The sequence below is a fragment of the Caretta caretta genome, chromosome 9, assembly GCF_965140235.1.
Source record: "Caretta caretta isolate rCarCar2 chromosome 9, rCarCar1.hap1, whole genome shotgun sequence".
In the NCBI taxonomy this organism is placed as follows: Eukaryota; Metazoa; Chordata; order Testudines; family Cheloniidae; genus Caretta; species Caretta caretta.
In genome coordinates, this window is record NC_134214.1 from 87,461,206 (window position 1) to 87,487,730 (window position 26,525).

Here is a 26,525-nt window from a genome sequence, read left to right on the forward strand (position 1 = left end):
AGCTTGGGGTACACTCTTAGGCCTTACTAGCTTTGCTGGTAAAATCAAACAAGTGTAGCACATACTCTCCTTATTCCAGATTAAGAGAGTCCACACAGGATATTATACAGGTTTAACTACACTGATCATTTCAGAATAAGAGTGCGTGAGTTATACTGTTATAACTACATTGATTTGTGCTCACCCTTTACCTTATACTGGTATAATTTTCCTTTTTAGACAAGCCCTTAGTGATAGCTACTGTGGATGATGTAAACACACCATAGACACTTTTTTTTTTTTGACGGGGGCAGGGAGGGAGAGTGAAAAGCTCATTCCTGGTTTGAAACTATCTTGTGTGTGGTTTGCCATCAGCTCTTCCCTGTGTGATTTTGGCCACAATAGATAAGAAGAGAATGGGAGAGGACAATGCAGCAGGGGCGTGGGAAAGGAAGTGGTACAGATGATGCCCCATTGGGAGGGGAGGAGTGGGAAGTATCAGTGGGTGGAAAGAGCAAGGGATGGGGACAATGGTGTGGCTTCTGGACTGCAACTAAAGGAAGAACAGTGTCTAGAATGCGGGGGTCACAGGGAGGGGGAGAGCAGCACTCCCTGCTGCCAGAAAGAGCTAAACCAGCTGAAGTCTGCTAACTTGCCTGAAGTCCCCTGCAGTCTGGCTTAGAGTCAGACTCTGCTGATGCTGCAGGCCAGGTACTCAATGACAATATTTTAGCTACGTCTGCAAGAGTGTGATCTAACTGTGTGTAAGATAATGTGACATTGAGGGAAAATACATGATACCATACAAATGACATGCAGCATGCATGAAAGTAGCATCTCTTGGGTGTGCTAAGCTGCTTTGGTTACATCAGTTTTTCTTCTATCATTGCCTTATCCTTTGTGACCTGACTTCAGAGACTCTATAGCTTCATTGCCTTATCCTTTGTGACCTGACTTCAGAGACAGTATAGCTCCCAGCAGCTCTGGATCCTCAGTCGGTATCAGTTCCCCAAACAGGCAACAAATTGCAACCACTTTAAACCATCTGAGGCCTGTTCACATCATGGAACATACAATATTAATGGGCTTGCTAGGAATATCTTTTTTTTTCTGTGTCTTTTATTTTTATAAGAGGAAAGGAAGTTTGTTTTAATTTGTGCTCAGCATTTTAGGAATTCCTTAAGGTCTTATAAACTGAGAAAGATGGGAGTTTTGTTAAAATCCTCACATCACCCACACTCTAAAACTTAAGTACTGCAGCACATACAGTACGATAACCCATTGTTTAGATTTCCCTCTGATTCCATCGTTCCAGCAATGTATTAAAAAGACAACTTTTGCTCTTAACTATTTTTGCTTTCCTTGGTGAGCTTTTTGTAAAATCTTCTTCTATACCAATGGGTGATGATTCTATTCACTAGTCAATATTGTTCCTTTGTATGTAATAATTCCACTTGCTAAAATCCTTACCTTCATAGTTGAAAAATGTTTCATGACTAGTACCTGAATTTGCCTTCAATGGCAGCTTGATCTTTTTAAAAAACGAAATACAGCAGCACCACAACTAATCATCTATCAAATTCTAGGCAAAGATACATATGTACAATTTTACACACATGAATAGTCCCACTGAAGTCAACAGGACTGCTCATGTGAGTACAGTTATTTGTATCTGTAAGTCATCTTTGCAGGATCAGGGCTCATTTTATAAATACGAGATAGTATTGCATTGTACTGCCAAGCAAGGGTTGTAAATCAGTAAACTTCTGTTTTCTTTAAGCAAATGAATAACTTAAACAGTATAATCGTTTTAACGGTTTTTTAAAGTTGCTGCTCTACCGAGATGCTGAGACTGGCTATTCAGTTTAAGGCCAAATACTTCAAAACCGCACACTGAAGGTGCTTTACTCACATGAGCAGTCCCATTGCACTCAGTGCAACGCCATTAACACTACTCCTTGTCTTCAAAAGTGGACAAGATTTGGCTATTGTTGTGAACTTCATAATGCTGCTCCTGAATCTGCCCTACTTCTACTTGTTCTGGAGTACCTGCTACAGGTTAAGAAATAACAAATAAGAAATCAGGTTTGTTCCTTAATTTTATCAAAGTTCATCAGGCAGCCCTAACAGTTTTTCATATTACTATTGAGGGGTTTTCTCTATTTGCTCACCCCACAACCATGATATTCATGAAAGGTTTGGGGAATTTCTTCCTGTAGATAATGGTCCCTACTCCTGCTTGGGACATGAACTTGGTACTCAAAAGCGTCATAACACCCCTGTTTGAACCAATGGCCACCTGCTCCTTACTGAATTTATCAGGGAAAACAGTCTTCCTCATGGTGATTACCTCAGCCCACAGAGTTGGAAAGATTGGGACCTTAATGGCAGACCTTCCTTTCACAATACTGCACAAAGATAAGGTGTCCTTACAGCTGCATCTCAGGTTTCTCCCTAAAGTAACTTCCAAATTTCACCTGAATAAGACCATATGCCTGCCAGTTTTCTTTCCAAAACCCTATATTTCTAACCAGGAGACTGTTCTTGATGCTCTAGATGTCAGGAGGCTGTTATCCTTCTATCTGGAACTAAGCCATTTCGTAAATCCAACAGCCCATTTGTTTCAATTGCAGACAATTCAAAGAGTTCCACCATTTCTATCCAGAGACTCTCAAAATGGATTTCCGAATGTCTTATAGCTTGCTACTAGACTGTCGACATCCAACTCCCTAGCAGCCTTTGGGCGCACTTGACTAGACCGCAATCTACGTCCATGGCTCTCCTTAGAAATGTTCTCATTTCAGAAATCTGCAGAGCTGCCACATGGTCTTCCATACATACCTTCTCTAGACCTATGCCCTAGTTGATGCTTCCAGATTTGATGCTACAGTTGGCAGTGCATTTCTCTCTTCTGTGATGGAGTTCATTCCAAATCTGCCCCCTTCTTACTGGGTATATAGCTCGGGAGTCACCAAGAGTGGAGCACTCGTAGGGACACTACTCAAAGAATAAGAAGACATTACTCACCTGGTGCAGTAACTGAGGATTATCAGGATGGGTGTTCCTCTACATGCCCTCCTTCCCCTCTGCTTCAGAGTTTCCTCTGAGACTCGGCAGTGCAAAAGGAAATGAGGGGGCATTTCACCCATACAGCCTGATATAGCCTCAGTGCAGCTAATGTAAACCTCCAATCAAGGGCACATGGGGCTCATGTGTGCACCAAGAGCCGAGTACCCATAGGGGGACACATTTCAAAGAACTACAGTTACTGCACAGGGTGAGTAACCTCTTCTTATGTAGGAGGATATACTGACAGACTTATAACTGGAACAGCATGCGCATTCCCCTATAATTACTGATTGGGTGAAAAGTGATTTATCCAGACCAATTTTATTTGATAGCTGTGATATTAATTGCCATGGATACATAAAATGAGAAACAGTGATGATCTGCTATAATGCTATCTGTTATTAAGCTAGATCTGCCATAAACTACTCCACTCTGGCTTTCAGCATCCCTAAAGTCTAAAAGTTTGCTCTCAGTTACACCTGTGCAATTCCCTAGAAGTTAATGTAGTTTTACAGTGCCTCAAAGAAATATCCCTCAGTATATAGACATTTATGGAGAACTAAACAAATCCTGCAGCAGAATGTTAGTTATGGATAGCTGTAGTTTTGAAAATTATTAATAAGAAATAGAAAATAGGAAAACAGTGTTTAATGGCTTTCTAGTTTGGGGAAAGTATAATTGCATTAAATAGAAGAAAACTTACAAAGGGAAAGGAAAGTGATGGTAAATAAATGGAATAGCTACGTATTGAGGTAATGCTATATCAGGAGGCTGGCAATACTGTAAATATGTTGTTTAGATATAGGCAGAACAGGAAAAAAGAGAGAAACAATTTTAAAAGATAATTCCCATGGCGGAAATGCGGGAGAAGAAGGGACTTTTAGGGAAAGATGTGAAAGGGAAATGGAGGGGGGAGTGAAGCTGTAGGGCAGGTAAGAACAAAGAGCATAGTTGCTCACATGGGTGCCACACACGAAAGTGGTTTATTATTAATAACCTGGAAGTGAAAGAGGAGAGTCAGCATTGCTTCAAGGTGCACTGAGGCTAATGGTATTAACTCCTAAGTGCTTGCTGGAAGAAGAGGACCAATGGAAGGTGAGAAGCACAATGACCCAGGAGAATGAGAAACAATGTGATCTAGTGGACAGACTACAAACCTTAGGCTTAAGAACTTTTGAGGACCAATCCTAACTCCATTCCTGATTTGTTTTTTGACAAATAACATAATCTCTCTGTCTCTTGGCTTCCTTAATAATCTTTGCTTGCTTCTGTCATAGGGGTATAGGAAGGATTGAATATTTAATATTTGTTCAGCACTTTGAAAAACATAAAGTGCTATATAAATACTACTTATTTATTATTTATTGTTTGAGCATATTCGCTAACCTATCAGGAGAGTGGACTTTTCTTGATGATGTCTTTCCTATAGCAAAAGACAAAAATAATAATATAAAGTGAAGAGAAAAAGAATTACTTCAGTCAATGTACTGTTCTTTCAGTTAAATAGCTTACATTCATGTGCATTAATATTGGTATTAAAATAATCATAGAAAATAATTTAGCTACTTTGCATGTGAAAATCTCAGATTTTGTCCATTGAATAGAAAAAAAAACATACAAGAGATTTTGAAAAATGGCCAGGTGGATAATGGATAGATATGTTGTTTATCTTTTGTCCTTTCAATGGACAAAATTCTTCATCTGTGCAACCCAATGAAGTCAAAGGCTTGTACAAGCATAACTCCCTCATAATATGGTCCCAATTAATTAAGCAGTTTTCACAGGAAACTTTCTTATTTCAAAATTCCTCTTCAGTTGTGTTGATATTTGTGAAATTAATTAATATCTCTTTACGTACATACAAGTTCTTCTGAAAGATTCAACTTCTCATTTACTCAAAAACCCTTACAGTAAAGGTAGATTGCATAAAAGCAGTAAAAGACTTGCTTTTACTATTTCTAAATGGTCTTCTCAAAAACATTTGCATTAATGCAGTTGTTTAAAAGAGAGCCTATGCAAACTTTGACAGGTTGCTGCATAAAGAAAATGTTAAAAGAAAGTTATTCCAGAAACAGCAGATCTATCCAATGATATGGAGTAGGATTCTTCAGTAACTCAGAGGTCAAGGCTGATGTGTAAATTCATTCAGTGCTTGAAGACTGAAGGTCTGATTCTGCTTTCATTTACACCGGTGCACATCAGGAATAACTTCACTTTAAATCAGTGCAGTTATGCTGGAATATACCTGGTGTAAGTGAGATCAGAATTGGGCCCTGAATTTCATAAATTATATCTTCTAACTTTAAAACAATTCTAGTAATAGAAATGGAGATGGGCTCAAGCCACAAATTTTAGATACAAATCCAGGTCTGTATAATGGTTCTTTTGGGGGTCCATTTTGAAAGGCTAGCTCTCATTCTACTTGAAATCAGTAGCAAAACTCCCATTCAGTACTCAAACAGTAAACAAGGTACAAGATGGAGTGAATGATCTGGAGGATGTTAGTTCCTAAACCTAGTCATCTTCCCCAGGCCACAATCATCCATGACTTTATTTTAGTTCAATCAATGTCAACATGCATTCTCCTCCAATCAGCCAATTCTTAGTCAGAATTCCTCTAGAGGTCTCTCTCCTCCCTCTCATTTCCTCCTATTACTTCTAGCTCCCCCACACACACACACACACACACACGCACTTTAAGGGACATAGGTGCTGTCATGGGGGATGATATCAATCATTTTTCCTTAGGGTTTTTTTTTCCTGCTTCTTTCAGAAATATAAACAATACAGTAATTGTTCTTAGCCAATTTTTAACTTTTTTTAAGCGTTAAGGCAAGTCGAAGTGTTCTGGACTGTCTACGATGTTACTCTCCTCAGTCCATGATGTGATAGGAAGGCATAAATGCAGTGTGCCAACCCTGACTGAACTAAAATATTAGTAGTGGGTAACTATAGCTCTGAGAGTGGCCTTGTTTGATTTCCTTTTCTATAGTGAAATTTTTTATCATGTTTCTGGATAGTGTCCATAGTACATGTTGCTGACATCATCACACATATATATTCAACATGACTGGATTCAATCCTTCATGGATGGTAACTCATTCTACACAGCCTAAGAGTAATACAAGAATGCATATAAAAAATAAAATAAAATTGAATTTGCTCTACGTGTGGTTCTCCTCCCCTACATAAGGTATTGCAAACATTTGGGTGGCATTCCACAGCCACTTATACCAACGTAAATCCTCCCTAACTCTAGTGAAGTCACACCTTGGTTTAAACTGCTGTTTGAGTGTGAAATTTGGCCCTTCATCTTATGTGGTTATATAAAAGTTAATCTCCATGATCACATTTGAAATACCCTGCCTTTTATGCATCTGCTCAAATGCCATCTGCAAATCAGATTTTGCCTGTGAATTTTTGACATTAAAAGATCAGAATAATGTGTAGAGTACATACTTATTCTAACACAAAGATCCACTGAGAACCAAAGGATATATATGCATAAACACAAATGACAGAATAAAATGCTTAGCTCTATGTTTTCAAAGACTTTCACCAGGATTTAATCACAGAGCTCCCAGTAACTTCAGTGAAAGTCACATGGCTAAAATCCTAAAGAAGTATGAAAAATAGCAGCTTAGAGTGCATAATGTTATGCTATAATATGCTTTTCATGCATATGAGATGAAATTTTCCATGTGGCAGAGGAGGGGAGATCTGACAAGGAGTCAGGATGTGGGGAGAAAACTGGAACTAGCTGGGACAAGAAGCTGGATGGGTTAGTGAGATACTAATATTGGTTAAGGAGCACACGGAGGGAGATTAGGACTTGGGAGCCAATGGGAACATGTATTCCCTAACTGTACTTCATACAAAATATTCATGCATCTTCGCTTTGATAAGTTTCCTATTTTCTAATGCTAAAGATAACTTCCACTTTGAGAAGTGTTGTTGGATGCTTGACATGAGTGAACAAAATTCTGGGTTAAATATATTCAGTTAATGTAAATGAATATTATATATATATGTAACTATATATATAACAACTATATATATATGTATAACTATATAGAATGATATATATAATCATATATATTATATATCATTAATACCATGCACATAATATCTATTAATGTAGTGTATACTAAGCCTAATATATATGTATTAACTAACAATATTATGCAGTAAATTAGCCACGAGGCCACATTGAGCAATGAGGATAAAACAAAATACTAAATACCCGCTCATTAAGTGAGCACGGTCCATTATGTGAACTGAATAAATGAGAGGTCCGATGAAAAAACAGGATATGATCCAGTATTTAAAGAGTCTGTCAAAGTACACTAGGAAGCCAAACTAAGACTATTCAGGCAGCATTAATTCTAGCATTTCCTAACTTTTGACTACTTGACTTTGTGACCTTAATAATGTTCTATTAACATAGTTTGTGTTGGTGTAATTATTGTATTACTTAAACCAGAGTATTACTGTATTTCTTGGAAAATACACTATATATTGTGTTTTTATATACAGATCTATCAGTATAAATCAGATAATATAGATATGTTAATATTATAAACATGCTCTTAAATATTCTGGCCCTGATTCTGATATGTGCTGTGATGACTTCATGTTGCATTGCCAGTGGAGAGTAGCTCACACATCAGCATTCCTGGCAACAGTAGCATAACCTATTGTAGTGGGATCCAGTGGTGTATTGGTTCTACACCACCATCGACTGGTAGCCAGTATAGGGAAGTGGCTGGAACTTCACTGCCGCTTGATAATTCCCAACTATTTTATTGGGCTATTGGTAGCCTGCATCAATGGAGGGCCTCTCACATTGCTTTGATTTCAACCAACAGCCTGGCCTAATTCACAGATGGCCCAGGATCACGGGAGCTTAAAGACATTATTGTATTCCCCCCTCCTAAGTTGTGCCATGCACTCCTCGACTAGATCCAAGGATCTGGGCCCACTTATATATCCCATGTACCTTTAGGTACATGAACAAAGGTATGATTATACATTCATAATTATCAGGGATGTGTTGTTGCCTGACAACATAACATATTTGCTTAATTATATAAATGTCAAGTTTTGTTCATCCATGTAGATGGATTTTTTGAGAGAGCACACAAATAAAACTCTCGAGGAGAAAAAAAATACAGCAAAACAGGGTAGCATCCTTGAATTTTCTTTAGCTATCAAGATCTGTATCTTTGCTTGTTGGGTTCAGAAAATGTATCTGAAATAAGAGAAGAACAGCATCAGCGAATATATCTTAGAATTCTATAGGATAATAACTCCTGACTCAAACAGAACTTATGGTATATACATGATATTGGCTAATAAATGTGACTAATAAAAGATTTTTAATTACATGCACTGCAATAGTAAAAAGTTGTTTTGAATGAAAATGTTTTGAATGTTTATATGAATTGATGGAGAGTTTCCATTGTCATGGATTTGCTTACGGGAATTGAGGGGGGACAAACATGGGTGGAACTTCCTCTTGGGGAGTAAAAGGAAGATGGGTATGTGACCTCCTGGATGATATCACCCTTTTCCTGTAGTCTTACAGAAGCCCCTCAGTGGATGCTCTGCATGGGAGTCCCAGTGGTATTCTGATGGGAGGCAGAGTTAATTCAATCAATGCTGCCAAACCTGCAGCCAGATCCTGTGTGAGAGCCACATCCACTAAGGACAGGTTGACATAATTGGATTTTTTACTGCTCATGTATCCTGTACTGCCTCAAGCAGGTACACAAGCTGCCTGATACTGGCTGAAAGCTCTGTAGATAACCTGAGCCCTTTGGGGAAATTATGCGCAGCAGTCTTGTTCTGGATACATTTGCTATTAGTGCCCATTCTGTGGAACCAAGATCTCCCTCCCTCATCTGGCATGGCAGAGCAGTTTAAGAAGGCTGATTGAGAGAAGACCACATCCCAAATCTTGGACTTTGCAAATGGAATTCCAGGCTAATGATTTTGCTCCAGATTTATTTGAACCAGTCAGGGTGGTGAGGGAACGGGAGCAGCAACTCGGCGACTCCCATGGCACATTTCTCTGCTCAGCCTCGGGATTTCCATGAAGAAATCCTGTCATGAGTCAATGCCACTTGCAGCAACATTAACTCCTTCAGCATTCTCTCTACTGCTGTTACTGAGCACCTGCAAGTCATTCAAACAATAGCAGCGTGTTTCCAGGAGAGCTGGGGGAGGCAAGCAGGACTGCTCTTCCTGTAGAATGATAGCATCGTAGAACTGGGAGGGACCTCAAGAGGTCATCTACCCCGTCCCTTGCACTCATGGCCGTGTCCGCTTCCTGTACAGACTTTGTGGCTTTCTTTGATGTGAATCCCCTGGATTTATGGGGTTGGGAGCTTTCACACCCTATCAACCAGTGGAGGAGAGTCTTCCGAAAAAAACTCTGCCGCGGAAATCCCCTTGGCACTTTCTTGCAATTTTATGTGTAGGAGGTGTCAACCTGTCCCAGGGTGACTTGCTGTTGAACTGATATATTATTTGATTTATTTGAATAATATCAACAATTTTATGAAGCTTTTGAGTTATCACCTCTGGAAAAAAGCAATAAAACTTTTCTTTCCGGAGAAACATATTGTTCTTGTTCTAAAGGCATGAACTATAAAAAGCATTTTATCCTTGTTCTCAAGACAAGGATTGTTTTCTTGGTTTTTTAAAGTCTTTTTATCCCCTCTCATCCAGAAGTATAATAGAAACTCACTGGCAGTTCTGTATTTGTGACTGGATTCCACAGAAGACAGTCATAGTTTTAAAACTCAACATGGGCCCAACCCCAGTCACCTTTGAACAATGAGGGGTTAGAAAACTAGACCCAAAAGTTGTAGTTTTGAACCATTTCTATGATGGTTTACTGGTGTGCACCATATTCACTTGGACAGCAGGCTTTGATACGCATTCCTGTAACAGGGTGGCCTGCTGCATTAAGGGCCAGATGCCTCTGGCCAGCCAGCTATCATCAATTGTCAGACCCAGGTGGGAGGAAAATAAGTGATTATAAAAGCCAGCGAATTATTCAAATAGTGACAGTTTCCTTCAGTAGTCCCTGAGGAAGGAAGATTCCAGGTGAGAGGCCTTGGATATTTTGGCTGAGTCGAAAACCCCATCTAGGGTTTTCTGTTTATGAGTTTATGCTCATTTGGGCAATAAGTGGAGCCCAGAACCAAGGGCCAAAGACTCGTTTGGTGTGGCTTTTAATTCCCCAGGCTGGGGAGAAAGCCATTGTCTCACAATTCCCGGGGTAGTACATTCTCAAAAACGGTGAATTAGGAATGGCTTAATAGGGTGATGAGCCAGATTCTATGCACCTTAGTCATGTGAGAAGTCTTTGCTGGGAAGCTTCCCATGAGTAATTCAAGCAGGAATTAGCCTCGCAACTTCAAAAGTAAAAACATGCTCCTTTTGGGTTCAAGCAGAGGTGCATGATATTCTCACAGATTCTTCAGTCAACATCATGTGCCACATGGTTTGTTCTTCAGTAAAAATAACTGTTCAAGGTTTCAAGCTGTCAATTTACACATGACTTTCTGATTGATGCAATTGTTGCCTCCCTCAGTTTCCTTAAGCTTGTTTGACCTAGTCCCTGTTCTATCTACACTTGGGTTTTTTAATCTGAGTGATAGAGGAAGGCTTTCCAAGTGATTAGGGTGCTAGTTTAGGACATAAGAGATTTGGGTTCAAGTCCCTGTTCAGCCACCGAGGCTGACAAGGTGGGGAGAACAGTTGTGCTAGGTCCTCAAGCTCAAGGGCAGGGCAAAATGTCTGTAACTGGGGTGAAATTGGAGTGAACTGGGAAGAGGTGGGGGCCCAGGAAGCAATGTACTGGGGCCCCAGATTTCTCTCAAGGGGCTTGTCTGCCACAGACTTGTATGAGCTTAGCCAAGCCACATGGCCATACTGTGCCTCAGTTCCTCATCCATAAAACAGGGATATAATACTTCCTTATCTCACAGGTGCACAGATGCTGTGCTAATGAGGGCCATATAAATACCTGTAAATAATTGTGGTCCAAATTCTGCCCTTATTTGAATTGTATGCATTCCCATTCAAGATAATGAGCATGAATGGGATGTATTTGAGGTCAGAATCTGGCCCTGTAATATATAGGCATACAAGCTGAAAACTGTAAGCAATCAATACAGTCTGTTTTACCCCTGTCAGTAGTAATATAGGGCTTGATTCTGATCTTGCCAGTGTAAATTAGGAAAAAGAAAAGGAGTACTTGTGGCACCTTAGAGACACACACTTTCCTTCTCTACAAAAGAAAAAGGATACTAATTTTTAATAGTCTCTAAGGTGCCACAAGTACTCCTTTTCTTTTTCTGAATACAGACTAACACGGCTGCTACTCTGAAACCTGTAAATTAGGAGTAACTTCATTGACTCAGTGGAGTTACAATGGGGCAAACGAGAACAGAATCAAGCCCCAAAGTGTTTCCTATGACAACTGAAAAATATTTATAGTAAATTATTTACCATCATTTATGTCAGAATCATGTTTGTTTCTCTTTTATTAAAACAACAAAACAAAATGAACCTCTTTTCATTTAATTATATGTAACGGAACAGAAATGCATAATTTTCTGCCCTTATTTTAGACTGGAATTTACTATTTTGATCTTTTAGTTTTTCTTGGGTCAATGGTTATACCTGTCTAATAGAAGCAGAGTGTCAAATTCTATTTTAGATTGTCATGCTAAATATTACAGAGGAAAAATGTCTTCACAGAAGAACCTTGCAATGTTTGGTTCATCCTTATAATTCTGATATTTGACAGATGTATATAAAATATGTATTACTTCCCTAAAGGAAATATCGGGCCTAAGTTATACCTGGGTTTCAACCACATAGTTCTGAGCCATCACTTTTTTTTCCTACAGTAACACTGTCAGTTCTGAGTGACAAGTGCTCTGCACTCTTTTCCCACTAATATGTCAGTGGAAGGAGAGTAAGGCCAACACTGAGCGCTTTTGAAAATTCTACTGTCCTACCAGTGGACAGAATTCTGGTCTGTACTTTCCACCATTGATAAAAATCTCATTGGAGTTATTCATGGATTGAAGAGGCACTGTTTTTTCTACTAATACCTTTCCAGATCCAACTCTCTTTTTGCTTTTTTGGCCTGACTGTTGATGATTTGTGACTTTACCTGCTATGCAGAGAGAGCTGTTTTTACTCCTGTCAATATACTGATTTTTGTAAGAGCCTTCAAAGTTAGAGCTCAATACTCCTACTTAACTTGAAAATTCTGAATATCTTGAGTTTTTTCTTACAAAACACAAAACCCAGAAATAAAACATTAATTTTCTTTGTTAAAGTCCTGTATCGTGTTTACATCATGCCCATGTATCTGAGGGCAGGGTCGAACCCTTCATTCCCTTTCTTTTTATCTATATGGAAAACAAGCTTCCTTCCATCAATCCTCATCAAAGTTACTTCTCTACTGGCTTGTGTATACATGTTTTACTGACTTCTTCTAGAGTGTATTATATAGATTTATTTCTAGCCTAAACTCATAAGAGGGACAGTAGGTAGATACTCCATTTGTAGAATTTAAACAAATTCATGGCATTCTTTAATCTAGGAGGTACAATTGTACAGTTAAACATTTAAACTAGAGAAAGTGAACAGGGATTCCATTGCTTGCTTGCATTCCTACTAGAAAATATTCCTACTAGAAAAATCTGTTATTCCTTTCATGACTCTTACACTGTTCCTTAAAATAGGCTTTCATATTATGCTCAGAGTAGGATACTGAGATGTAATGCACTGTTCACCATCTCTGTTGTGCTCTCTGTTACACCAACTTAGTTGTATGTAATTATCCTGAAAAAATGGGTCACTTCACACATCCAAAGATTAGAAGTCAATTTCACACACTTCCCTATTTGAAACTCAGTAGAGTACTATCCATAACAAAAGAACAGATAGTCATAAGGAAGATGATTATTGTAAGGAACAAGGTTTCCTGGAGGTTTGTGCTAAAGTTCTTGACTTTAAATTCTGTTTCTGCCTTTTGAACTCTTTCTGTATGTGTAGCTAAAGTTCTTGACCCCAATTATCTGCTACTTCATTCATCTGTGGAGGGATACAGAAAGGTGGCTTAAAGCAGTCTGTATGTTCTTTGTGTTCTCAGACATTCCAGGCCTCTATACAGATTTAGGGTGCTCTAATTTATGCTCTGGCTGCAACGGCCCTCTTACTGCTTTACGCAGGCAGAGAATAGTCTTAGTGCAATGCACACCAGCCGTGCCCTCTCCATTCTCTGCACCATCTGAGAATTACATGGGATGTTCCCTGGAGGCCAGTTCTGTACCCTTAGTAGTCCCTTTATGCCATGAATATGTTACAACAGCTATTGGACCCCTTGACTTTACGTCTTGTTGCTTCTTTTGAGAGAAGGAGAGTCCTGTCTGTCTGTCTCTCTCTTGGCATGATCTGGAATCCTGTTGACTTACACGTCTGTTACTTCTAAATAAAGCTGCTTGATTTATGTGGTACATTAACCTGAGCACTGATGTTTATGCTGTAGGATGTGCCTTTGTGTGCTACTACCTTCTACTGATGTGTGATTAATCTGTATTAGTTCCCTCTGCTAGTTCCCTTTAGTGGAATTCCTTTGTGATTTCATGCGATACAGGCAAGTATGCATCCAGACTTGCCTGTAACAATAATACTTTTTTAGTTTGTCTTACGAAATATGAAAGAAATCACAAGGATACTTTGAGTCCATCATTACTGGTGAAATCAACAAGTGCTCAATTATCAAATGACATTAAATATATATTAAGGAATAAAACCCATTCAATCCCAAGATCACAAACATAATTTTATTATTTGCAGGGTCCCTCAAGAGAGATGCCATTGACTTCCTGAAGATGTTCTGAATGATTGTTAATCATCTTTAAGTGAACAGAAGTTTCTGAATCGAATACATTGAGGTACCTTTATATTCACCTATACGTACCCTAGAGTTGGGTTTTAAACCTTTTCATATAAGGGACACCTTCCCATCTATCCCAGACCCCCATGGCATTGAGCAATATGGGAAGTGCAGGGTTGTCCTGACCCCCATGAGGGTCACAAACCACAAGTTGAAATTCCTCGCTGTAATTGATTTTCAAATTGAAATGTATTATATTCATTGATTTTAATGCATAGCTTTGTTGGATCCAAGAAAGAGATAGACATAGGAATATTGCCGTCTTGTTGGATGTATTAATGCAAGTAACTCCCTTTCATGCCAGTGGGAATTATGTATGAACATCTGTATGAGTCAGAATCAGTATATATACCTTTTGTACTTGCAATAAGCCTTGACGATGATCCTTGGCGCAGGACAGGGAGAAGTAGTATAGTAGCGGACATATTAGTTTGCACTGAATCTTTTCTTGAATTTTACTATTTTTGGTATGAAAATTAAACATTTTGGACCAAATTATTCCTCATTTACACAGTGGCAACCCCAACGACACGAAGAGAGTTGAAAATATGGCACATGTATTTATTGGATTCTGTACGGTCTGTTAGGGTACATATTTAACTAAATGCCCCAGAGAATAAAGGCTTTTTCTGTAGCTATCAGGTCTCAAGTGGTATGAAGAGGACTTGCATTATCAAGAGCGAAACTCTGTCATAGAACACTGAATGTGAAAATTGTAAACAAATGGGTAAACGCTCCGATTGGACACACCCGAAACTTTGACGGAAGTTTTTTGTTGCTGGCGTGATTTGCCCAACACATGTTGAGGTCAGTTACTGATGAGTCTTGCAGATGTATACTTGCAAAAAGTGGAGGAGGTTTTAAAAAATAAAAAACGTACTGAACAGTCAGAAGGAGGTATAGTCATACTTTCTCTTAGTCCTCCAAAGAGGTAAGGGGTGTCAGTAACTCAGTCTGTTACACGTTCACTTACACGTATAGACCAATGAGGCTGTCTGTTCATAGGATAGAAGTCAGGCATGATTTCTAAGAATGAGTTTGTAAATTTATTAAGTTTGTTTTTATCTTTTCCTGTAGATTATTTGCAATCATCACTTATTTTACCTAGTCTTAAATTGGATTGTAAACTCTTTGGGGTCGGGGCCCATGCCTTCCTGTGTTTATGTACAATTCCCAGCATGATGGGATCCCAGTCATAATTGTGGTCCCTAGAAGTTACCTTAATATGAAAGATGAATAATACTAATCATAATTATGTATTGAGATTTAGATTTAAATGTTTGAAAATATCCTTTATAGAAAGGATGATATACTACTATAATGTGGATTCACAGGGAAAGTGTTTTTGGTTTTGGGGTTTTTTTTAATCATCATTAACCATGGAACTTCAGAGTAACTCTTCAAATCACCATTTAAATGTAGTTGGCTCTCAAACCCCAAATACTGTATGTATATTTTTGTTTTAACACTGAAACCATTAAGTATCTAGTACCCACATGTCTGAGTTTTGGCTTCCATTAAAAATTTTGGACCAAGTTTTTAGACAAATAAGCTGTACACTAAATTAGACTAGTAAATTAGAAAAGCTTTTAACCTTTATCTTCACTTTTTTCCCATGCACAAAATATTTTTATGAATGATTTTATGATAAGACACTCTTACTCTTCCTACTGAAAAGATGAGTGCACCGTATGTGGTATCCATCATTTCGAAGAAACTAACCATAATGGGGAGAGAAAAAATATATATAAACTGCCCTGGTTTCTTTTTCCTGATGAAATGTCTCCCTTTGTATTCATAACAGTAAGAGAGCCATATTGTTTTTTGTTTAGCTGTTTGACAGGCAGCGTTGCAGCATGATGTTGAGGGGAAAATGGAGAAAAACAAGGAAAATGATTCTTTTTTAAAGAAAAGAAAGAATTCTTTCTAACTTCCAAATATATAAAGACCAGTTCTCCCCTATCTTCATAGTGTGTATGTCAAACTTACTCGCTGTGTAGCTTGACTTTCAGAGGGCCAAATGAATTTTGAAAACAGGTAAGTTTTGCAGCAAATCATAAACATGTGAGTTAAATCATGGTTTAAGAATAGAAATTCAGACTTAAACAGATGTTTAGGGAAACATCCAGAAGTAGTTGTGCCAATGGTCAGTTGTAGCTGAAAGTATGCATTAACCTCAACAAACAGTAAGCAATTTGTTTTTCCATGTACAGTTCTCAGTGATAAAAAGGTGTAACTTACCAAAATATACCATCTTGAGATATCTGAGTTATTGCCATACTTCCCTATATTTTGTCATGTCTTCACTGCCAGGGAATGGTTTGTAGAATGCAAGATCTTCAGAGCTGGAACCGTATTTTCTTTTATGTTTCTGCAGCACCTAGTACATTGTGGGCTCTACCAAAAACAAAGTAATAGTCATGATAACTGTATTAATAAATGGTGTTTTCCATGATGATTCCTGTAGAGATCAAAGGCAAATCCCAGCATTAATTTTGTACAGCATTGCCAATACAACAGCATATTCATGAGGATATACTGGAGTATTGAAACTCATAAGTATTAAGAATAAAGTTAGTTAAAGCACTGGGCAGGGATGAGTTAAATCTATACTTCATATAGGATTTTAACAATAAAATAGCTGTGCCATTATGATTTTTAAAACATCTTTTGATGCAAGAGTACCAAGTAGCTGGAAATCAGTGACTTTAGTTACAGTTGTTAAAAAGAAAGGTTATAAGAAAGAAGTTAAAAATTAGACCTGTAAATATAACATTTTACAGTATGCTAGCAAAAAAAAAGAGAGAGAAATTATGGTTTTGGATGGCATAAGGATGCTTTTGGAAAATTACAACTTAAAAGGTATGAGTCAGCAAGGATTTGTGAAAGAGTAAATCATGTCATGCAAATGTGATTATTTGTAAAATAAAATAACATTCGATCTTCATAAAGGAAAAATTTGATATTTAATGTATCCAGATTTTAAGAAAGCTTTTGCTAAAGTTTCACATAACAGATTCTTGTAGAAGTTCTTTGTTCTTTGGAATCCGATGAGTAGTAGAGTCCTTTAGTTTTCTGTATTGGAACCATTACTCTTTAACGTTTTAATTATTGATTTAGGTAAAGTTACAACATGTAGGATAATAAATATTGCAGAAGATACTCAAGTAGGGAGAGTGGTTAGCCTGCAGAAGAATGTAGGGGTTTACAGTGTAATCTTGATAGACTGGGTGCATGGGCTGAGAAGTAGAATATGAAATGTAATGGATACAATTGTTAAGTGATGCTCTTGAATAGGAATATCCCACAAATTAAGCATTGTTTTAAATAAAAATTGAATTAGTTAATAGGGAAGAGAAAGCAGAACTGTGTGTATTTATTGTTAGAGCCAGCATTAAAATTCCCAGACTAGCATGTAGCAGCAATAAAGAAGACTAAATTATCCCGATGGACATCTAATATAAGTACAAACCTATTGTATCATCACTGTATAAAGTGACTGTTTGGCCAAATTTCCCAGCTTTGGTCCTCTAATTTGAAAGCAAGTATCTAAATTATTGGGAATACATTTAAGCTGATAAAGTAGAAGACCACTGAGAAATGTATAACAAGGTGAAGGGTAACACTCTGGTCTATGATGAAAACCTGGGTAAGCCCTGCTCAGCCTCCAGTTGTATAGGTATTCAGTGGAAGGGCTACACGTTACTGCTTGAGAGACAGAGGGATGAGAATGTCTTTGGGAGACAATTGGGCAGTCTCTCTATTTATTGTCTGGTCATATTAATTTATTTGATGTTTTTGTTGTAAATGTCTCCCTGAAATCCTCAAAAATGAAACCTGAGGAAGAGAACTTGCTGATTAAGGCTCTCATCCTACAAATAATTATGCACATACTTAACTTGATGTATGTGAGTTGTCCCACTAAACTCAGTGGCAGAACTCATCTCTAAAGGTAATGGCATGCATAAAGGTATGCAGGGTCAGATTCCGTTGATCATTTTTCTGTTGGAAATAGCTGATAACCCTTTATGAGGCTCAGGGCGGAATTTCCCCTGCTTTTTCCCTAGTTTGGATTGTTTGATTCAGTGGTTGATTTGTTTCTATAGAAGTGTTTTTATCCTCTTCTAGCTGTTTTTTTAACTTACCATTTTTTAAAGTAAATAGCATAGGGATGGCAGAGTTACCATCAAACCATTTCCCTCATAGCAGTGTTTATAGACATGTAGGTAGATGGGATTATTTTGCCCACCTAATCTAGCTCTAAAGTCTGATCTAAATTCCTTTGGGTGGAATAGATGTGTAGTGGGCAAAATACTTATGGGCAGGTAGGCCAAGTATCTTAGTTCCAGGCAAAGTGACATTTACTTTGGTATATCACATTTGTTATGTCTAATTATAGGCATTCAGTAGGGTTGCAGGGGTCCTTCTTGCCAAAATATTTATTCCCCACTAAACTCTGTGAATAGATAATCTCTGCATTCTTTAGAAAATATACCTGGAAGTTTTGTTTAATTATTCATCTCTGTTGACTCATTTTTGCAAAGAAACAGTCCATGTTCTTTCAGTTGATGCTGTAGATGCCCAGGGCACGAGAGCTGGAAAATTTTTTCTTCAATATCTGTAAGGGGGGCAGCACTCATGCCTTGTGGTCAGAGCCTCTCTCCCGGCTATATGGGGCGGCACCATCGCAACCTCCTCAGTTTCTTCTTACCTCCTGTGGCTGGAGTCAGAGCTCTGTGTGGTTCTTAACCTCACAATTCCTCAAAATCCTCTAAACTGGTTGTATATAGTTAGTTAATACACTTAGTGTTAGTATTAGTGAGCTTAGTTAACTGTTTTTTTCCTGGAGATGCCCTCACCAGGGTTCAAATATTGTCCGTCGTATGGAGGGGGCTATCCCCAACAATGACCTTCACACAAGGTGCTTACTCTTCTTAGGTGAGGCCCACATCAAAGACCAATGGTTGATATGTAAACCATTCACAAAACAGACTGAGTGGCTAGAGACCTTCGCCTGAAGCAGCACCTGCTCAAACAGGCCAGGAGGTACCAAAGTCGAATCAGAGGTCACCCTCAACCTCACTGAGTGGTGCTGGCTCATGCTATGCAACTGCCGCCACCTCTCCAAAGAGACGCAGAAGGCACTTTCTTCTGAGTGCACCAAACAAAAGTTCTCATAAGACCAATCATGACCACTTCAGGCCTTGTGGAGACGCTTCCTCTTCAAGAAAAGGTACAGCTGCTGCCATCACATGGAATGGAGCAGGTCCTTCCAACTGCTCCTCAGTACCGCATAGCGATGCCGAGAGACCCCATACTATCAACTCCTGTTCTTGCCCCAGGGTATCTGTTAAGTCCAGTGCTGACAAGGGCAATTCTGGCACCAGCTATGTCCACGTCAGTGGCACATGAGGCAGCAGCAAACCTCCAATGCCTTTCCATCCCAAGCTCTGATTTGAGTCAGGTCTTTGCCATCCACAGCCTCACTGCCTGGCCAAGTCGATGATCCTTCGAGTCTATTGGCACCACATCCTGATGTTCCCTTGCCAGAGACTGTGGAAGTGAGCCCAGTGCCAGAACTGGCACAAGGATCTCCTCAGCAGCAGGAAACTCTTGGCACTGCTGCATTCTGTACCACAGATGTTACCGTGGCAGCACTCCCCATCCTCCTCCTCAGCACCAGTGTGGCTTTGTACCACTGCTGACTTTGGTACCGACAGAGCACTGAAGTCGATTGAGGAGTACTTGGGCGGGCTGTACCATTTCCACAGTCTGCAGCAGTTCCTCCCAAAATTTGTGTCTAAAGTGGTCTCTCAGTTTCGTTTGAACCAGGCAGGGTATTTGCATGTGTTATTTTCCTAAGCTGCTTTCACCCCTTGAGGAGCAGTGCCTTCACACATTAGACATTGGATGATGTCTAACCTTCTACCTGACAGGACTAAGCCCTTCATCTGTGTTTTCATATGCAGATCATATGAAGGGACAGGCAATCTTCTCACAGACTCTCTCTAAGTGGTTAATAGCCTGCATCACAACTACATACGAAACAGCTTCACCTATGCCCCCTCAATGGGTGTGAGTCCATTCTATGAGAGAAGAAGCTGCGACAATGGCAGTTTTAATTGATGTCTCAATATTGGACATTTGCAGGGCTGCCAAATGGTTGTTGATACACAGGATTACGAACCATTGTGCTATTACCGAGGTGTCCAGAGAAAATGCAAACTTTGGGAAGATGGTCCTGTAGTCCTTATTTATATAGAGTCTGAGCCCCATCTCCCATCAATACTGCTTGTGAGTCACCTAAGTGGCTGAATCTACTTGAAGAAGAAGAAATGGCTACTTACTTTAACCATGGTTCTTCGAGATGTGATGCAGATATGTATTCCATGACCCAACTTCCGTCTCCTCTGCATTGGAGTCTAGTCTCAAGGCATTCAATGCGAAGGAATTGATGGTGGTCAGGGCAGCACTGCCTCATATTGCTGGGTTGGGGGAGGGAATATGGCCATGAGGTACAAGCACTCCCTCCCTCCTCTCCCCCATCCCCCCGGTACTGCTAGGCAAAAATCTCCAGCTCCAGTGCCCTGGGTGCTCACATACCGACGTGGAATACACATCTGCATCACATCTTGAAGTACCACTATTACAGTAAGTATTTCTTTTATATAGAATACTGTGTTTCGGACTTGCGTATAAGTGAGCTCTCCAGTTAATACCAGTGACAATTCTCAAGAAACAACCAAAATTCTTATATCACACTGACAGTTTGGGTGTTTTGACTTGTAAAGATCCAATCACTTTATAGAAAGAAAAGAAAGAAATAGATTTTGTGTTTTGTAACTGGTCATAAATATACACATTGAATTATGCAGACCTGCAGTCGGTAGCTAGGACGAGGTCCACAGAGTGGGAATGCCCCCATCATATTCCCTTCTGGCTGTGGCCTTACACATTTATGTTATATGTAAACTAAGTCATATTTTTGCCTCTTGTATCACTTGTACATTATACAAGCATTTAGCTGTAAGCAGAAGGTACATGTGAACATGGATAAATACTGAGGGCATGTTTTTCAGAGACACTGAGCAACTACCAAGTCCATTTGAAGTTAACAGGAGCTGTGGATGCTCAGCACATCTGCAAATCAGCCCCTTAATAGCAATTTTCCCCTCTACTAGTCTTAGGGCATGTTTATAGTATTACATAGAAATGTGTGCAGTAAAAGGAGACTGGGGCCATACAACAGCTTGCAAGCTTGTGCTAAACTCCAGGCAACGCCAAAGGGAGTTCTGTGTGTAGTCTGGTTTGCCTTATTTAGGCGCCTATGCTATGCCAAGTAACATATACACCCATTAGGGTGCAATGACTTGTGGTAGATGTGGAACAGCAACAAAAGAGTGGCATAAAATAAACGTATTAACACCTTCCGAAAAACACATGCTCCTCTGTCAAACAAATGTTTTTAAAATCATTTCCCCTCATTTAAATAACTAACTTTTGTTTACACACACACACGGCAAAAAAGGAGTGAGGTGTTAGATGTTGGGAGGCAATGAATATTTTAAAACAGAAATCATTTGGTTAAATAAAATAAAAAAGTTTCCTTTCAAGTGTTTGTTTATGGACATTATTTTGCTTTGCGCAGTTTTAGGAATGGCACAATTCTGTATCATGTTGACAGATTGTTTCTTGATGAGGGTGTCTATCTGAGAGATGGCAGAAGCACAATGTGGTGTGTGGCACATTGCAAGGAGAATCGTTTAAAAATATATAGTTGTATTTATTTATTTCCTAATGAACGGTAAATGCTGTAATCATGTAAACCCGTTGTCTTGCCTTGACTTTCAACAGTGTTTTACTGTCCACTAACATACAAACAAGTAAACTGCAGCCTGCCATGTCTTTATTGTATCACTCTTCAGTAACTTTTATATACTGTTTCCTTTCATAATTTGAGACATAATGATTTTTGTTATAAATTTCTTCATAAATATTCTTACTGATGGCTGATGCATTTATTTAAGCATCAGTGGGCAAATAAAGTTATCCACGGGTGACTAACAACCTTGAATAAATACCATTTCACTCAGCAGCTATCCATAGTACCTTTGCAATGCAATTATATGCTGGGACCTATTATCCCAATTAATGGACTGTTTTATATTCACTGTGCACTATACTTGAAACACTTTAGAGGCCTGGCCTTCACATAGCCACAGGCAAAGAAGAAATTTATAACAAATAACCAAGAAAAGGCTTTCATTTACTTTCCAAGATATGTAGCATGTAATTATACTTTAAGCATAACTAGGCAGGCCTCAGAAATGCCCTTTGATTTAAGTCATAATAAAACTATATATTAATACCATGATAAATATAGCTGTCTAAATTCCCAAGCTATTGTGGGTAACTACAGAAGTAGATACTTTATCAGCTCTCTGCATCATCTTTTCTGTAATTATTTTGCCAAAGGTTAACCTTGATGAATATAATAAATAACCATATCGCTTTCCAGTTTTCTAAGCCTATAAAGTGAATGAGCACCAATTCATAGGGACCTTGCATTTTGCTGGATGGGTGAACAAATAAGACAGTCTGCTAAGTAGTACACAACCCCTTGTTGTGTTGCTCCTTTGTAAAATGTCAGCCCTGGGCTATGTTTTACAGCTATGGAATTTGACCACTAGAGTTTAACTTTACTCCCTCTGGTGGTTTCCAAAGCTATAAAATAAAACACAGTTGTAATTCTTCTCCTTATTGTAAGAAGCATTGATCGCCTCTGATTGTATATTATAGCAAAGGGGCAGTCTATTACATAAATTTATTGCATTTTCTTCCTGATAATTACTGGAAGTTATTGAACAAGGCAGGGAGTTATGACCAGTAAGTTCCTGCTATAGCTGAGAAAGCAAATCCACAGATATTTAGCGGATCTAAACAGCTGTAAACAACAATCCTGTTTACAATGTACTAGGAATTTACAACTTACAGTGCATTTGAGGGGGTTTTTAGGAATCACTTCTACAAATTCAGACTTGAAATATGAACTGCAGTAAAATGTCATGCTATGTTGTATCATATAGGTGCCCTTTGTCAAGCAATTTGACAGTAGTAAACATGTCAGATTAGACACTGGATTCACCATTTCTCGTATTCAAAAATAATATTACTGTTTCATGACCACTTGCTTAGGAAGCCGCATCAACGCTACATTTGTATGTTGATATCTGCTAGCTCTTTTTGAATATCTAACTGCAAATTACCAATGGCAAAAATCAATAACATGTACATTTAGTAAATTCCCCAATGTGTCTGTGGGTGCCAATAAAATACAAGAGACTGAGTCCTCTTTAGGAAAATAAGCAGTTGCTCATCACTCAAAACCTATTTATAGATTTGTGCCAATCATGTTGTAAGTTAAAACATACCTGATGTATGTAACTGTATGAGCCTTTAATATTTCTATTACTGTTTCGTAGCCTGAAGTGGAAATGGGCCTGATCTACAAAATGTGGACGTGGATCCAGATACTCCAGCTCAGGAATGCTTGAAATCCAGTGCTTTGATGTAGCTAAATATAGGGATAAGAGATAACTTGGTAATTCAGATTGGTGTTGTCAAGGTTCCTCCCCCACTCTGAACTCTAGGGTACAGATGTGGGGACCTGCATGAAAAACCTCCTAAGCTTATCTTTACCAGCTTAGGTCAAAACTTCCCCAAGGTACAAAATATTCCACCCGTCGTCCTTGGATTGGCCGCTACCACCACCAAACTAATACTGGTTACTGGGGAAGAGCTGTTTGGACACGTCTTTCCCCCCAAAATACTTCCCAAAACCTTGCACCCCACTTCCTGGACAAGGTTTGGTAAAAAGCCTCACCAATTTGCCTAGGTGACTACAGACCCAGACCCTTGGATCTTAAGAACAATGAACAATCCTCCCAACACTTGCACCCCCCCTTTCCAGGGAAATGTTGGATAAAAAGCCTCACCAATTTGCATAGGTGACCACAGACCCAAACCCTTGGATCTGAGAACAATGAAAAAGCATTCAGTTTCTTACAAGAAGACTTTTAATAAAAACATAAGTAAATAGAAATAAAGAAATCCCCCCTGTAAAATCAGGATGGTAGATATCTTACAGGGTAATTAGATTCAAAAACATAGAGAACCCCTCTAGGCAAAACCTTAAGTTACAAAAAAGATACACAGTCAGAAATAGTTATTCTATTCAGCACAATTCTTTTCTCAGCCATTTTAAAGAAATCATAATCTAACACATACCTAGCTAGATTACTTACTAAAAGTTCTAAGACTCCATTCCTGGTCTATCCCAGGCAGAAACCAGCATATAGACAGACACACAGACCCTTTGTTTCTCTCCCTCCTCCCAGCTTTTGAAAGTATCTTGTCTCCTCATTGGTCATTTTGGTCAGGTGCCAGCGAGGTTACCTTTAGCTTCTTAACCCTTTACAGGTGAGAGGAGCTTTCCCCTGGCCAGGAGGGATTTCAAAGGGGTTTACCCTTCCCTTTATATTTATGACAGGTGTATAGATCCAAGTCCAAATTTGGAACCCTCCAAATTTCATGGATGTTTTAATACAGTGTTTTGGCTTGGACCATACACTATTCTGAAATGGAATTATACATTGTGCCAAGCATAGCGTATTTGGACAATGTTTTAGTGAGTATTTTTCCTTAAATAAGTGTATAGAAAATCTTTGCGCTGTTTTCAAAAATATCTTTGCAAGTAATAATTGCATTATACCAGAGACAGTCACAAAAAGTGGGAAGTGGAGATCTGTTCATATATAAAATCCATTGTTGCAAATGCTAATACATTTGTATCTCTTCAATTGCCTAACATTCCCACTGGTGCAATATTGCAGCTGTAATCCCATTGTCCTGTTTCTTTTTCTTTCCAGTAGTTACTTATTTAAAGAAAAGGGATAAAATGTAAAGTGGATTGGAAGCAAAAATGGTAAGCATATGACTGTCTAGCCTCCAGCCCTAAATATACAAAGTAAATTGTGTAATAGAAATAAATTAGGGATTATTTTAGCTCTAGTTATACCTAGAAGAGTTTGATAAATGCTACCTGAATAAAAATATAAGTGATCTTCATGTAACTCTTTATTTTATTGACACCCCCATGCTATTTTGGAGAAGATTCATCTTCCACAGAGGACTTTTATTACTATAATATTTCATAAGTGACTAGCCAATTTCTTCCATTATCTTAATATTCACAGCCAAAATGAAGAACTAAAGTTTTCCCTAATGGGTATCCATGTCAGATGTGAAGACAGTGAAGGGGAAAATCCCTGTTCTAGACACTATAGCATCATACTGCCTTATAACCATGAAGGTTGTCTCTCAGTGATTAGTGGCTTTTCATTTTTGTTATGATTGGCCAGAGAAAGCACGTGCCATTGCTTCTGTTCTCCGATCGCGAGTGGACAAGCACTTTTGACATGAAATTTCTTTGATTAATTCTAATTTCTTTCATTTAAAATCTTGTTTTCCACAGATAACATGCTTGCACACTGAAATGAACTTTTGGTGAACATTTGTGCTGATAAAAGTAGATCACTTGAGGATTCATGCAAACTGAACCCCAAACAGAGTTGCAAACAGTGTCAGCACCCTTCAGTCAGTTCTATGCTTTAGTTCTCCAACTAATGAGAAGTGTAACAAAAATACCAATTTTGTCTTGATGATAAAAATATTTATGGGCCTATAAATAAAGGTTCACAATTTTTACAAATTTCAGAGTAACAGCCGTGTTAGTCTGTATTCGCAAAAAGAAAAGGAGTACTTGTGGCACCTCAGAGACTAACCAATTTATTTGAGCATAAGCTTTCATGAGCTACAGCTCACTGCAGTATATAAATGTCCCATAGGAATTTTTACTAGAAGTTTTAAAAGCACTGATTGAATTTTGGTCACACCCTAGTGGTGTAGGGTGATCTTGGTCAGTACACATAAAAATACACTGTATAAGCAGAGAGCATTATTACATTAATGCTGAGTATTATTACTTTAAATAGGTAAGCTGCAGTGAGCTTATATGGAATAAGTTCAAGTCTGAGGGTGTATTACTCTGCTATATTTCAGACTACCAGGAAGGTAGCATATTTTGCTTTTGAATCATGCAAAAGATTCTTAATTTGTGGATGAATGCAGCTTTTATCAAACCAAATTACCTTTCATGCCATTTCATTATCACAACAAGACACTTCCAAGCATGTGGTACTGTAAGGTAGTACTTTTCTTGGATCATTTAAGGACACTGGGGCATGCGTTATCTCACTTTAACACACACCTTGTGTCTTTTTGTTTAAGTAAAAGATGGATGCTTCCAATCTACCAGCTTCTTTTGTTTACAGAGCAAACTAAAATAGGTGAATAATGTGACCATGGGAATCTTTTAATTTAAAAAGAAATGTTTCTTAATTAGAGATAATCTTAGAGCTTGGCAGGA

General features: G+C 38.6%; 1 protein-coding gene across 4 annotated transcripts in view; it reads left to right on the plus strand.

Moving 5' to 3' along the window:
• The window catches only part of TENM1 (teneurin transmembrane protein 1), a 1,415,133-nt gene that overhangs the window by 787,354 nt on the left and 601,254 nt on the right, over positions 1 to 26,525 (plus strand). For all 4 annotated transcript variants that reach the window (XM_075132522.1, XM_075132521.1, XM_048862940.2 and 1 more), the window contains one exon: positions 13,939 to 14,036. The gene's annotated coding sequence lies outside the window, so the exon portion shown is untranslated. The remainder of the gene's footprint in view (positions 1 to 13,938; positions 14,037 to 26,525) is intronic.